Source organism: Phyllobates terribilis, unplaced genomic scaffold (assembly GCF_046119375.1).
Source record: "Phyllobates terribilis strain yellow unplaced genomic scaffold, ASM4611937v1 Scaffold_12__6_contigs__length_324123572, whole genome shotgun sequence".
Classification (NCBI taxonomy): domain Eukaryota; kingdom Metazoa; phylum Chordata; class Amphibia; order Anura; family Dendrobatidae; genus Phyllobates; species Phyllobates terribilis.
In genome coordinates, this window is record NW_027362772.1 from 174,625,323 (window position 1) to 174,641,455 (window position 16,133).

Genomic DNA, 16,133 nt, shown 5'->3' on the forward strand with positions numbered 1-16,133 from the left:
CCAACCTCTTCCTGCCCTGACCGAAAAGTCAAGTTGTCGCTCCAATCAGGTATTTGAGTCTCATCATCGTCTTCATCATTGTCTCCACCAACAGGAGTTACAGTTTGGGAACGAGGGTCTACATTATGCTCAGAACCTTCTTCATCTGGTCCTGGATCCGACTCATAAAGATTTAGGGCATCAGTGCAGATCATTTCCTCGTCTGGATTAACAGAAGCTCTGGAGCAGACCTCCATTTTCCAGGCTATAGTATGAGTAAACAGCTGTGCAGACTCAACCATCGGTGTTACCCCATACTCAGACGGGCAGCTGGAGACTTGGGAGCTGTGAGGAAGCAAGTGTTATGATCTGCTACAAGAGCTAAGGAAAGATAGGAAATCTGTCCCTACAATAGGACTAAGCTGACTCCCTATGATGCAGTGGGCAACCTGTTCCTTGTGAACAGACCTGCCTTCATCCTAGGCTAGTCTGAATGCAGACCTATAGATATAAGGAAGGGATCCCTACAAGAACTAAGGACTGGGATTAAGTTGGACACCTCCTAGCAGAAGTTGTAGAGGAGCAAAAGACAAAGAGACAAAAGTACTTAGAAGTCCAAGGACCAAGCAAACTATAGAGAAATGTACAAAAGCACCTGGCTAGATTAAGAGTCAAGTAACACTGAAGCCAGAAGGGCGGAGCTGGAATAAATAGGCAGATAGTCATGTGACCACAAAATAGAAGAAAACTAACAGGAGGGTTCTAACAGTACCCCCGCTTCTATGAGGATCCTCAGGATCCTCCAGGCCCTGGCCTATCAGGAAACTTCCTGTGAAACGCTCTGATAAGTCTAGGAGCTGAGACATCATCCGCCCTTACCCAGGAGTAATCCTCGGGACCGAAACCTTTCCAAGCGACGAGATACTGCAATCTGCCTCTATGCCTTCTGGAATTCAGAATGCGAGAAATTTCATATTCACCATCCTCCACCACTGGAGGAACTGTGACAGTGGCATCCCTATCCGATACATCAGCTTTTTTCAATAGGGAAACATGAAACACAGGATTAATCTTCCAGGAGGTGGGAACCTCCAACCTAACAGCAGACTGGTTAACTACCTGAAGCACCTTAAAGGGCCCTACAAACTTCGGACCCAATTTCTTAGAAGGAATCCTCAACCGCAGATTCTTTGAGGACAACCAAACCATGTCACCAACGGTAAACAAAACCTCGTGACATTTCCTATTAAAATACTTCTTGGACTTTTTGTTAGCCTCTTGAAGGTTACGACGTACATCAGTCCAAACTCTCTCCAAATCACTGGAAAAATCTTTCTTTCTGTCTGTTCATTAGACTCAGGATGATACCCAGAAGAAAATGACAAATGGACTCCCAACCTGTCACAAAAGGCACGCCAAAAGCGAGTCAAAACCTGGGGTCCCCTATCAGAAACAATGTCGGTGGGAACGCCATGGAGTCTGACAATTTCCTTAACAAAAACCTCAGCGAGTGTGTTAGCGCAGGGCAGTTTAATGAAAGGAACCAAGTGACTCATGTTGCTAAAATGGTCCACGACGACCCAGATGACAGTGAAACCATCAGACACCGGAAGGTCAGTAATAGAGATAAGCGTTGTTCGACTCGAACTGTTCACCAATCTCAAATTCGAGCTGTTTTGGGCGGTGTTCGAGCCGTTCGGCGAACACGAACGATTTGAGAAAAATTCGGCTGTTCGAGGTTATGTTCGATAACTGTTCGTGCACCAAAATCATAACTGGATTTTTTCTCAGTAATGATGAAAATTAATGTTAATACGCAGTTTGAGTGTACAGCGGGGTGGGGGGAGGGGCAGGGGATGGATCTCTGCAGGAATAATGAAGATCTCCATTTTTTTTTCTCTTTCCCGCATTTACAGTGGGGAGGTGCAATCTGTCAGCCTATCAGCAGCGCACACACGGAGCGAAGTGCTTTTTTTCACACAAGCAAGGGCATGTGTCATTGGCAGTGTATGTCACATGTCCTTGCCCTATAAGACCAAGCCATTTTCCCCGTCGCCACCATTTTCTCACTGCTGCAGCTGCGTGTTAGACGGCACCGCTGTTGCTGTGTGCACTATACCTTGTTAATTTCAAGCCAATTTTTGCACAAATCTACAGATAGCTTGGGAGTTGGGAATAGTTGTGATTGCAGTCCTTTTAAGGACTAGGTTACAGCATTTCCTATGACTTTTATCAGGCAGGTCTGTGCTCTTAAATAGATAGATTGTGGGAGTAAAGACTAATTGTAATTGCAGTCCATTTCAGGACTAGGTTACATCAGTTCCTATCAGTTTTTGCCAGGCAGGTCTGTGCTCTTAAATAGATAGGTTGGGAGTAAAGACTAATTGTAATTGCAGTCCTTTTGAGGGCTAGGTTACATCAGTTCCTTTCACTTTTTGCCAGCCAGGTCTGTGCCAGTGCTGTGCAAGTTTTGTTCACAGCATTTGGCTAAATCTAGCAAAGCAAATAGTTTTTTGCCTCTTGCAGTGTGTGTTAGTCAGTGGAGTAGCCTATCTATGTTGCATACTATACCACCAGTGTATAGAATACCAATTTTTTTACTGCACCTAGTGAAGTAAAACCTTTTGTGGATAGCATCATTCTATTAGTCCATCTATACTAACCTCCACCAGGTTGCAAATTCAATATAATTTTTATCTGCATCTAGCTCTGAAAAAATATTTTGGCTTGTAGCAGTGTTTGGGACTTGCTCTATTAGTCCATCTATACTAACCTCCACCAGGTTGCAAATTCAATATAATTTTTATCTGCATCTAGCTCTGAAAAAATATTTCGGCTTGTAGCAGTGTGCTGGACTTGTTCTATTAGTCCATCTATACTAACCTCCACCAGGTTGCAAATTCAATATAATTTTTATCTGCATCTAGCTCTGAAAAAATATTTCGGCTTGTAGCAGTGTGCTGGACTTGTTCTATTAGTCCATCTATACTAACCTCCACCAGGTTGCAAATTCAATATAATTTTTTTCTGCATCTAGCTCTGAAAAAATATTTGGGCTTGTAGCAGTGTGAGGGACTTGTTCTATTACTCCATCTATACTAACCTCCACCAGGTTGCAAATTCAATATAATTTTTATCTGCATCTAGCTCTGAATAAATATTTCAGCTTGTAGCAGTGTGTGGGACTTGTTCTCTTAGTCCAGCTATACTAACCTCCACAAGGTTGCAAATTCAATATAATTTTTTTCTGCATCTAGCTCTGAAAAAATATTTCGGCTTGTAGCAGTGTGTGGGACTTGTTCTATTAGTCCACCTATACTAACCTCCACCAGGTTGCAAATTCAATATAATTTTTTTCTGCATCTAGCTCTGAAAAAATATTTCGGCTTGTAGCAGTGTGTGGGACTTGTTCTATTAGTCCATCTATACTAACCTCCACCAGGTTGCAAATTCAATATAATTTTTATCTGCATCTAGCTCTGAAAAAATATTTCGGCTTGTAGCAGTGTATGGGACTTGTTCTATTAGTCCATCTATACTAACCTCCACCAGGTTGCAAATTCAATATAATTTTTATCTGCATCTAGCTCTGAAAAAATATTTCGGCTTGTAGCAGTGTGTGGGACTTGTTCTATTAATCCATCTATACTAACCTCCACCAGGTTGCAAATTCAAAATAATTTTTATCTGCATCTAACCCAGCCAATACTTTTGGGCTAATACCACAGTTTGGCCACTCTGCTCTGCTCGGTTCCCATTCATTGTTTTTTGTGCAAACAATTCCAGAGTTGTGAATTAGTTAACCACCAAAATGAGTGGAAAAAGGCCTGCTGCTGGTGGAAAGGGGAATAGGCATATTGGGAAGGGAAAAAAAAGGTTGTGTCCGTGGGGTAGGTGTTAAAGCAACAGTAAAATCTGCAGAAGAAAGACCATCTTCCAGCCAAACTAAGATGTCTACATCTTTTAGCGGACAATGTGATAAGATCCCTTTCTTACGGCCACGCCAATCGCTACAAATTCCAGATGAGGCACAAAAACAGCAGGTGCTTTAACGGATATCAAGTGCTCCTTTAAGTAGGCTCTCCTCCACCTCAACTTCAACATCACAAATACTCCAGTCCTCAGAGGTGTCACCCCAATCGCACTTGCTTCCTCACAGCTCCCAAGTCTCCAGATGCCTGTCTGAGTATGTGGTAGAACAGATGGTGGAGTCTGCAGAGCTGTTTACTCATACTATAGCCTGGGAATCAGAGGTCGGCTCCAGAGCTTCTGTGAATCCAGACGAGGAAATGATCTGCACTGATGCCTAGAATCTTTATGAGTCAGATCCAGGACCAGACGCAGAAGGTTCTGACCATAATGTCGACCCAAGTTCCCAAACTGTAACTCCTGTTGGTGGAGACAATGAGGAAGACGATGATGAGACTCAAATAGCTGATTGGAGCGACAACTTTAGTTTTTTGGCAGGGCATGAGGAGGTTGGCTCTGAGGACGACGGGTGTGATAACACACAGGGTGATGATGACGAGGTTGGAGATCCCACTTACTGTCAACCCACAGTCAGCCAGTCGATGAGGTCAGCAGAGGAGGTGGAGGAGGATGCTAGTGACGACGAGGTCAGGTTGCGACTTCCTGGACAGAGACGTAGTACTGGAAGCACGTCAACAACTGCATCCTCAAACACAACTCTGCCTCCCACCACAAGTCGTGGTGGCTCTTCAGGTCGCATGGGTGCTAAGCCTTGCATAGCCTGGGCATTTTTTCAGATCGATAAAGATGACCCAACTCATGTTATCTGTAACATTTGTCAGCAAAAGCTAAGTAGAGGCCAAAAAATACATAGTTTGAGTACTTCATGCATGAACTGGCATATGGATATGAAGCATAAGTTGCAGAGGGAAGCTCACTGTGCTACAAAGCGGCCTAGCCTGCCGGGCCAACCATCGTCTGCCACATCTTGTGCATCCGCGGCCTCTTCATCCTCTGTGACTGGGGGGACAGCAGTCACACCTGTTTTGGGACGCAGAACTGCCACCTCTTTACCTGCAACAGCCAGCGTGATTGGCAGGTCATCATTTTCTTTGGAGGTGGAAACACCAGCTGGTGTGCAGCACTGTCCAACATCGATAGCACCACCTTTGGATCAAGGCAACCTAACATGTCCGCCTTCATCTTCCTCACAGACTGGCAGTTTACCGGCGACACCATTCTCAACCCCTTCTAAGCACAACAGCCAGCCCTCGGTCCCTAAGATGTGGACAAGTAAAAGACCATTTCCTGCTAGAAAGCTAAGAGGTTGAATTTCACCATCTGCAAGCTCTTGGCTACAGAAATGCTGCCTTTCCGCCTGGTGGACACAGAGGATTTTCGAGACCATATATCCGTCGCAGTGCCCCAGTACCAGATGCCCAGTCGGCACTACTTCTCAAAGAAAGGTGTGCCTGCGCTCCACCAGCATGTCGCACACAACATCACCGCTTCTTTGAGAAACTCTGTGTATGACAGGGTGCATTTCACCACAGACACTTGGACGAGTAGACATGGACAGGGGCGTTACATGTCGCTGACTGGACACTGGGTAACTATGGTGACAGCAGGACAAGGGGCTGCTGTCCAAGACTTGCCGTCCCCACGAGTTGTGCGTCAATCCTCTTTATCTCGAGCTTCCTCCACTGCTTCTGCCTCCTCAACCTCCTCTCGGTCCTCCACCTGCACCCAAAGCCTGTCTGGTCATGTCACAAGCTTTCTAACTGCGCAGAAGGGATCCTGGACACCTCCTTACTATGCTGGCAGCAGGGCTCAACGTCATCAGGCAGTTTTTACTTTGAAATGTTTGGGAAATGTGAGTCACACAGCTGAGCAGTTGTGGTCAGCTCTGGAGAGCCAGTTTCATGAATGGTTGTCTCCACTGGACCTGAAACCAGGGAAGGCCGTGTGCGACAATGCTGCAAACCTGGGTGCGGCCCTTCGCCGGGGCAATGTCACACACGTGCCTTGTATGGCTCACGAGTTGAACCTGGTTGTCCAGCAATTTTTAGCCCACTATCCCGGACTAGATGGCCTTCTGCAGAGGGCACGGTCGCTGTGTGCTCACTTCCTCCATTCGCATCCCGCAGCTCAGCGACTTACATCTCTACAGAAGACGATGGGCATGCCACTTCACCCGCTAAAATGCGATGTGCCTACCCAGTGGAATTCAACTCTGCACATGTTGCAGTGACTGTGGCAGCACTGACAAGCCCTGGTGCAATACGTTCTGATGTATAGCCTGGGCCAACGAGATCCAGAGGTTGGGCAAATCACGCTGGAGGAGTGGTCTCAGATCAGGGACCTATGCACCCTTCTGCACAGTTTTGAAATGGCGACGAAGATGTTTAGTGCTGACGATGCCATTCTCAGCATGACTATTCCGGTGATTTACATGCTGGAGCACATGTTAAACAGAATTCGGAGTCAGGTGGTGGGACAAGAGGAGGTGGAGGAAGTAGAGGAGGAGGAGTTGTATGCGGAAGGGCTAACATCTGCAAGGTCCAGACGGTCGGCAGCACCAAGGCGGCAGGCATGTGAGGGTGGGGGAGATGATTTTACCAGGGCGCATGGTAGCAGCCAAACTAGTGAGGAAGGTGCAGGAGCCCAGGAAGAAGTGGAGGACTAACTGATGGAAGACTCATAAGATGAGGGAAACCTTGATCACATTTCTGTTGTGCGAGGTTGGGGGGAGAGGGCAGAGGAAGGAAGCATGATTGTTACCTCACCACCAACACAACAGGGACTTGGTGCTCCTGGATGCGCAAGACACATGAGTGCCTTCTTGTTGCACTACCTGCAACATGACCCTCGAATTGTGAGAATTAGAAATAATCCTGACTACTGGGTTGCCACACTGTTAGATCCCCGGTACAAAAGTAAATTTGCAGAAATTATTCCTGCCATAGAAAGAGATGCACTCATGCAGGAGTATCAGCAGAGACTGTTGCAGAATCTTACATGTGCTTTTCCACAAAACACTAGTGGTGCACGTAGTGAATCTCACAGTTCTAATTTGCCAACCGTGGGAACGCCAAGTGTTCAGTACACAAAACGTAACAGGAACACAGTATCTGCTGTTAACATCAATTTTGCGGAATCATTTCACCACATTTTTAGCCCATCCTTTGCAAGGCCACAGGAGACAAGAAGTCTGACACATAGTCAACGCCTAGAGACGATGGTACAGGAGTATCTTCATGTAAACATTGTTGCCATGACTGTGTCACTGGACCCTTGCTCTTTTTGGGCTTCCAATCTGGATAAATGGCCGGAGCTGGCCTCTTACGCCTTGGAAATCTTGTCATGCCCCGCAGCCAGCGTTCTGTCTGAACGTGTGTTCAGCGCTGCTGGTGGTGTGCTGAAATATAAGCGCACGCAGCTCTCCACTGACAATGTAGACAGACTCACGTTCATAAAGATGAACAAATCATGGATACAAAACGACTTTTCTACCCCTGTGTCATCCTGGGGAGAGTGAAAGCTTGAAGATTTGTTAAAATCACCTCACCAACCGTTTTAAGCTTTCAAATTACTAATCATGTTTATCTGTATCCTGTCTGGAAAATAATTTGGGCCTTGTAGCAGTTTGCAGTACTGATTCTATTAGGCCATCTATACTAAATTCCACCAGATTTAAAATGACTAATCATGGTTATCTGTATCTTGGCTGGAAAATAATTTGGGCCTTGTAGCAGTTTGCAGTACTTATTCTATTAGGTCATCTATACTAAACTCCACCAGATTTAAAATTACTAATAATGTTTATCTGTATCTTGGCTGGAAAATAATTTGGGACTTGCAGCAGTTTGCAGTACTGATTCTATTAGGCCATCTTTACTAAACTCCAACAGATTTAAAATTACTAATCATGTTTATCTGTATCTTGTCTGGAAAATAATTTGGGCCTTTCAGCAGTTTGCAGTACTGATTCTATTAGGCCATCTATACTAAACTCCACCAGATTTAAAATTACTAATCATATTTATCTGTATCTTGGCTGGAAAATAATTTGGGCCTTGTAACAGTTTGCAGTACTGATCTATTAGGCCATCTATGCTAAGCTCCACCAGCTTTCAAATTAATACTAATTTTTAGCTGCATCTAGCCCGGAAAATAATTTTGGGGCTCCTAGATGCGCAAGACACATGAGTGCCTTCTTGCTGCACTACCTGCAACATGACCCTCAGAATGTCAGAATTCGAAATAATCCTGACTACTGGGTTGCCACACTCTTAGATCCCCCACACTCTTCAATCAACCTTTTCACTTTAATAAAGAACAAAAAAATGGTAATTTTTCAAAATTATAAGCATTTGCAGGTTATTAGAAACTGAAGTCAAACAATTTTCAACTCAAAACTTTATTCTCGGTGATGTTACATTTGCACATAGGACCCCTTGTTCGAAAGGAACTTCTGAACTCTCTCGTCCATTGAATTTGTCAGGTTTTGGATGGTTTCTGCTTCCATTGTTTTGCATGAGGACAGAATACCCTCCCAGAGCAGTTGCTTAGATGTGAACTACCTCCCGCCACCATAAACACTCCTTTTGATGATGCTCCATAGGTTCTCAATGGGGTTGAGGTCAGGGAAGCATGGGGGTCACACCATAAGTTTGTCCCCTTTTATGCCCATATCAGCCAGAGATGCAGATGTGTTATTTGCAGCATGAGACGGTGCATTATCATGCATGAAAATGATCTTGCTGCGGAATACACGGTTCTTCTTCTTGAACCATGGCAGGAAGTGCTGTTTGAGAAACTCAACATACATTATGGAGTTCATCTTTACCCCTTCAGGGATCCTAAATGGGCCGACAATCTCTCTCCCCATGATTCCAGCCCAAAACATTACTCAACCTCCTCCTTGTTGGCGCCGTAGCCGTGTTTGCATGGTGTGTCCATCAACCAGCCATCCTCCACTCCATCCATCTGGACCATCGAGCGTTGCACGGCATTCATCGGTTAACAAAACAGTTTTGAAGTCAGTCTTCATGTATTGTTTGGCCCACTGGAGCTGTTTCTGCTTGTGTACAGTGGATAGAGGAGGTCGACAGGATGGCTTACGCACAGCTGCAAACCTCTGAAGGACCTGCATCTTGTTGTTCGGGGGACGTTGGAGGCACCAGCAGCTTCAAAAACTTGTCTGCTGCTATGACAAGCCTTTTTTGACCCTGCTCTTTTAACCTGACATAAGTGCCTGTAGGAAAGAGTCCTCAATTTTCCCTTATCAGCACGCACACATGTGTACTGTGAATCAGCTACATACTTCTTGATTGTGCGATGATCACGATGAAGTGTCTTGGCAATGTTGATTGTAGTCATGCCTTGACCTAAACACTCCACAATTTGTTGCTTCTCAGCAGCCGACACATCCTTTTTCTTTCCCATTTTGGCAGAAAATGTAGGCTGCTTAATAATATGGGACAGCCTTCTTAAGTAGTCTTGCCTTTCATTGGACACACCTGCCAAACTAATTAGCACAGGTGTCTGCAATTGCTTACAGTGATATAAAGAGCCCTGACACACATCACCATCAATGAGTTTAACTGACAAACAAAAATTTCTTACCTTATCACTCATAAACACTTTTTGCATAATAATTTGGAACACAGTGTACATGTGCTTTTCCACAAAACACCAGTGGTTCAAGTAGTGAATCTTACAGTTCTAACTTGCCAACCGTGGTCTGTATGGAGTTGTTCAATAAAGGGCCCAAAATTAAGATAACATAGACTGGAGAGGTCTCTATGAATTCGAATTCCTAAGTATTTGATACCCTGTTAGGGTCAGGCAAAGGGAAAGTTGGACTGGATGGAATCCTGCATGGATTTGGGGAGGGAGACATCGAGGGCCTCAGACTTCGCTGCATTGATTTTAAAATTTGACCATGTAACAAAATGATCTATTTCAGCCATAACAGCAGGGATGGATATATGTGATTGAGTGATATATACTAGGACATCATCAGCAAATGCAGAGCACTTGTACTCGGTGCCTCCCACCTCAATCCACCTAATATTGGGGTTATGGCGAATTGATGAGAGCAGGTGCTCCGTCACTAGGATGTATAATAGAGGGGACAGAGGACATCCCTGCCTTGTCCCATTGGTGGTTTTGAAAGGTGATGAAAATGTTCTGACGCGCCCCCTGGGCCTTGGGACACCCGGAGCAGGACACTTTTTTGGTGGATGCTGGGGGTTGTAGTCTCAATGGCGGCGACCCGGTTCCGTGGCTCAGGGCGGTCAAACCAGTGGCGGAACTATTTATGTGGTTTTGATGTTTAAGTGTCCGACTACGCCACCCGTGGATTGCGGTCAGAGTGAACCGCCGCTGCAGGGCAGACCGCTGAGGCTGGTGTTGTGGGTGCAGCAGAGCGTAGTATAACTCCCCATGGGAGGAGTATAGCCTCAGGGCAGTGTATGCGGAGGATGGGGTTGATGGTGCAGGGCAGTAGCAGTAACGACACGGAGTCAGTGATGCAGTCCAGGGCCTTTACTCACAGTTCTTATTATCCAGACCACTTCTGCAGGTAACGGCTGCCCACGTCGTACTGTGCTCACCAGGTGAGGGGCTCGGCCAACTCCCAGATACCTTTGGAGTGCTTCACAGGACCCCCTTTGTGTGTCCTTTCTCTGGCCTTTCTTACCCACCAGTGACCACGCTTCTGTCCGGCTGCCTCGGGCCTCCTCTTGGTAAACTTGGCGCCAGTTTCCCTGACCATATGTGGTGCCTTCCTAGCGGGTGTAACGAGGGGCTGCACCACATAAAATCTCACAGCCTCCGGTTTCTAGCTGAGGGTCGTTTCCTGCCTTCACTAGTTTCGGGGACCGATCTCCCCCTTTGGCCTGACCCCTCCACGCAGGTGGATTCGGGCATGCGGTGGCGACTCGCCCGTCCGCACCCCTGGGATCCCTTCGTTCCTCGTTCCTGGAGCCTTTTCCGCTCCTCTTCCTTCTTTCTCCCTCTTCCAGTCCTGGGCCTCTGTTACTAGGCCCGTCTCCGGAGCAGAGCTCATGCAGGGCACCTGCTCCCTGTCACTTCTGCTCAGACTTCTCTGCACTGAACTAAGATGGTGCCCACCTTTTATACTCCCTTCTCAATGCACCCAGGAACTGCTTCCTCCCAGCTCCTGCACTACAGGGTTCCCCTTCCTTGGTGTTCCCTCCCATCACTCCAGCCAAACACAGGGACTGTCGTGCCCATCTCAGGGCCATATTGGTCGCCCTGCCCCACGGCAATGTGGTGTAATGCATGCAGGTGTCGGGGTCCTGATCCCCACTCCATCCTTACCTGAGAGTGGGATATCACACCTCAGGGTGAGGTGCAATACCTCTGTAGCAACTGAGCCCTTGGGGTGCTACAGTTCCATTTATCTTCAGCCTAGGTGACGTATTGCGATACAGGGCCGTGATTTTTGCTATAAAAGAGTCCCCTAGACCCCTACCCCAAGCTTTTTATGAGAATAATATATGGCGTGCCAGGAGACTCTATGGAATGCTTTCTCAGCATCCAACAAGAGTATCTAATTACAAATTTTTAACTGCATCTAGCCCAGGAAATACTTTGTGCCTAGTAGCAGTGTCTGCTAGTCAGCGGATTATCCCAGCTGTTAAGGAAGCTACACCACCTGTAGTTTGGACACTTAATTTTTTCAAAGGAAATGCTTCGGGCCCCCGGGATACTCAGTGAAGAGCATCAGGAGGCACCCCAAGGCACATGGGGCTGGGACTGGCGGTAGGACGCCTTGCAGTGGACCGCCAAGCTCGATACTTAAAAAAGCTTTTTAACTGCAGCAGCTTTAGTGGATACTACTGGAGCTGGATTTCACACAGCTGCTGGCATCAGACTTGCCCTCCAATAGATCCTTGTAAAAGGATTTAAAGTGTACTCATTCAAATTAGAGAGACAATTTAAATGAAAAAGCTTAGACCTGCCTACACCGCAGGGGGGCTTGCTTGACCAACCAGCGGACAGGCACCAGTATTGGGAGAGGGGGGCTGGCTGTCAGGGTCCACAGCAACTCTGGCACAATCCCGGGGACACGGAGGTCGCACGGGCAGGAACGAACTGGCCGTGTCGGCTTCGCACTTTTTTGGCTTTAGAAGGGCATGACATGCCTGTATCTGTGTCACCCCCTCCTTTTACTCCTACACCTCTTTTCTTTTCGCATGACTATATGTACTTGTCACTTTTCCATGTGTTAGTTGTGTCTTCTGAGCAGTTTGTCAGCTTTTGGACACCTTTGAAGTGTTTTCTATGTGTTGCTATGTGTTTTTGTTTGCCTGCCATTGGTTTTAATGGTGTTCGAAGGTGTTGGTCGAACAGTTCGTCGAACATGCGGGTGTTTGACGTACTGTACCGAACTCGAATACTACGGGGTTGGCTCAACACTAGTGTCCAGCCGAAATAGCTCTGTTGGGAGAGCGTTAGACTGAAGTTTTAAAGGTCCCTTGTTCCTGGGTTTTGGCAGAAGTCTTTTTCTTCACCCATTGAATTTTAAGAAGAAAATAAACAAAGCATATTGACTGACAGTTTACAGAGAATGTAAAAGTCCTAATCATTATAACTATCTACAGGAAATAAAATGATAGAAACTTGAGAACTGAACACTTTTAACTTCTGAGGAAAATAATATTTTTTGTATTTTTCCTTCATTCTGGACGTCATCACTTTGTTTTATTTTAGTTTGACTTAGCTGTATGAGGATTTAAAGGAAACCTGATAGCTAATATGGGCAGCATGTATCAGACCCTAGCTGAATGATTTCAGCCATTTATGTTTGACTATGAATCGCTGTGGCATTACTGAGACAAATATGCTTCAAAAATATGCCAGTAACAAAGCTGTTTGGGGAAAAAGCCAGGAAGGCAAAAAACACAAGCCCCAACTCAGGACCGTCATCTTTCATTCTAAAAATAGGGGTTTCCACGTTAATGGTAAGACAAAGAATCCACAGATTTGGCATTTCTCTAGCGAGGAGAGCCCACTTAAAATGCATGGGGTTCTTTTCTCCATAAGCGCAAGCTGGGCACTAAACTGGCCTATTTGCTATTCTGGATGTTGCAGAGTGAAAACACCTGTTGGACAAAAATAGTAATTGCCGGTGTTGATAAATTCATTGTGAGGAGTAATTTATAAAATGGGATCACTTTGGAGGGGTTTCTTCTGTTTTGGTACTTTTGGAACTCTGCAAATGTCACCCTCAAAATATTCTTGCAAAATCTGCGTTCACAAAACCCAAATAGAACCTCTTACTTTCAAAGCCCTGCTGTGTGACCAAACAGTAGTTTCTGAAGACATATGGGGCATCACCGCATTTCAATGAAATTGTGAAACTTTAGATATTTTCGCAAGAAAAACTAAATATATATTGACTAGTGTTGAGCATTCCGATACTGAAATATCGGGTATCGGCCGATATTCGCGGTATCGGAATTCGATACTTAATTCCGATACTTTTGCAATATCGTATACTGGAATCAGAAGTTCCCATAATGCAATGAGCCAGTTTCATTTTATTCAGCCAATGAGGATCCTAAGAAGTGTGGGCACATCCTGTTAGGCATGTAGGCATCTTAAGTAATGGCATGGCTGTGATTGGCAGCTGAAATGATGTCATGATGCACTATAAAATCCGCCTCCGCCATTTTGAGCTCACCCTGCTGTGAATTCAGTTAGGGATAGGACGCTGTTGTTCTGAGGGACAGTTTTAGCTACCTATTTTGTCTATTCTGCTTTACCCAAGCTACTTTATAAATCGCTGTGCCTTGCAGCGCTAGTGCACAGTTCTCTGTGCTGTTCACCGCTGTCTGCAAGGTCTGTGTGTGTGAGTGCAGCTCACGCTGTAGTGTGTGTTTCAACCACGTCTGGTTGTAGTGCACTCAGGGTGTGTCACTGCCTCATACATTGTCCTTTTTTGCCAATTCATAATTTTTCCTGATATCTCCTATTAGTGTGGTGGTTCCATCCGTATTCAGCTAAATTGGTTCCAAACACACTATATAGGAGTAGATAGAGAAAATTTTTTTATCTTGCAGCGCTAGTGCACAGTGCTCTGCATCTGCACTGTTCACCGCTGTCTGCAAGGTCTGTGTGTGTGAGTGCAGCTCACCCTGTAGCGTGTGCTTCAGCCCCGTCTGGTTGTAGTGCACTCAGTGTGTGTCACTGCCTCATACATTGTCCTTTTTTGCCAATTCATATTTTTTCCTGATTTCTCCTATTAGTGTGGTGGTTCCATCCGTATTCAGCTAAATTGGTTCCAAACACACTATATAGGAATAGTTAGAGGAGCCTTTCTGCAGCATTGGGCCCTGCAGCCCCAACCAGATTAGTATTAGCCTATTTTTTGTAACCTCATCTATTGCATTGTAGGTTACCTTCCTACATTGTAGTAGCTACAAAAAGTTTGTGATACTATCGGTATTACATCTTTAGGCACATCCAGTGTCTTTTTGTGACAAAAAAACCTAAATAAAGTTCACCAAACACTCTACTAGAGATGAGCGTTGTTCTACTCGAACTGTTCGCCAATCTCAAATTCGAGCTGTTTTGGGCGGTGTTCGAGCTGTTCGGCGAACACGAACGATTTGAGAAAAATTCGGCTGTTCGAGGTTATGTTCGATAACTGTTCGTGTACCAAAATCATAACTGGATTTTTTCTCAGTAATGATGAAAATTAATGTTAATACGCAGTTTGAGTGTACAGCGGGGTGGGGGGAGGGGCAGGGGATGGATCTCTGCAGGAATAATGAAGATCTCCATTTTTTTTTCTCTTTCCCGCATTTACAGTGGGGAGGTGCAATCTGTCAGCCTATCAGCAGCGCATACACGGAGCGAAGTGCTTTTTTTCACACAAGCAAGGGCATGTGTCATTGGCAGTGTATGTCACATGTCCTTGCCCTATAAGACCAAGCCATTTTCCCCGTCACCACCATTTTCTCACTGCTGCAGCTGCGTGTTAGACGGCACCGCTGTTGCTGTGTGCGCTATACCTTGTTAATTTCAAGCCAATTTTCGCACAAATCTACAGATATCTTGGGAGTAGGGAATAGTTGTGATTGCAGTCCTTTTAAGGACTAGGTTACAGCATTTCCTACGACTTGTATCAGGCAGGTGTTAGAACCTTGCTCTTAGGTTTTTTCCTTTGCTGGTCACATGACCTTGTTGGCCTATTTAATCCTGCTCCACCCTTCTGGCTTTGCTGGACTTCATTGTATAACTACTTTCTAGCTAGCCTGTGCTCTGTATCTAACTCTGTTAGTTTGCTTGGTCTACGGACCTCTGTGTTCTTTATATTTTGTTTGTTCGTCTGTCTGCTACTATTTCTGTTAGGAGGTGTCCCATTTTCCTCCCAGTCCTTAGTACTTGTAGGGATTCCTTCCCCACATCTATAGGTCTCCGTACAGACTAGCTTAAGACTTTAGCAGGTCTGATCGCAGGATCAGGTCCCCTGTTACATCGTAGGGATTAAGCTGAGTTCTATCATAGGGACAGATCTCCTCTCTTTCCTTAGCTCTGGTAGCAGAACATAACAGTAAGTCCAGCCTGCAAATTCTCTAAGGAAAGATTTTTCTGTTCCATCATGGTGTCGGTTCAGGATTTGGCTCATCGCCTGCAGGGACTCTCTCTGGAGGTGGCCGAGCTCCGTCAGCACGTGAGTAACTGTCCTGGAGCACATTTCTTGGAGCCTAAGGTATGTTTGCCGGATTTATTTTTTGGTGAACACCGAGAATTTTTTTCATTTAAAAATGCTTGCTTATTGTATTTTCGTTTGAGACCCAAGTCCTCTGGGGTTGAATCCCAGCGCATAGGGTTCATAATGTCACTTTTGCGCAAAGAGCCTCAGGAGTGGGCCTTTTCTTTGCAACCTAGTGATACATGCTTCAGATCAGTGGATAGTTTTTTTTCTGCTTTGGGGCTATTATATGATGATCCTGACTGTGTCTCATCAGCTGAGACTGAGTTAAGACGTTTGAGACAGGGATCAGGTAATGTGGAAAAATATTATACTCATTTCCATCGTTGGTCTACTCAAACAGGGTGGAACGATTCTGCTCTGAAAAGTCTATTTCTTGCTGGGCTCAATGAAAGGGTTAAAGACCTGCTAATTGCTTATCCTACACCTG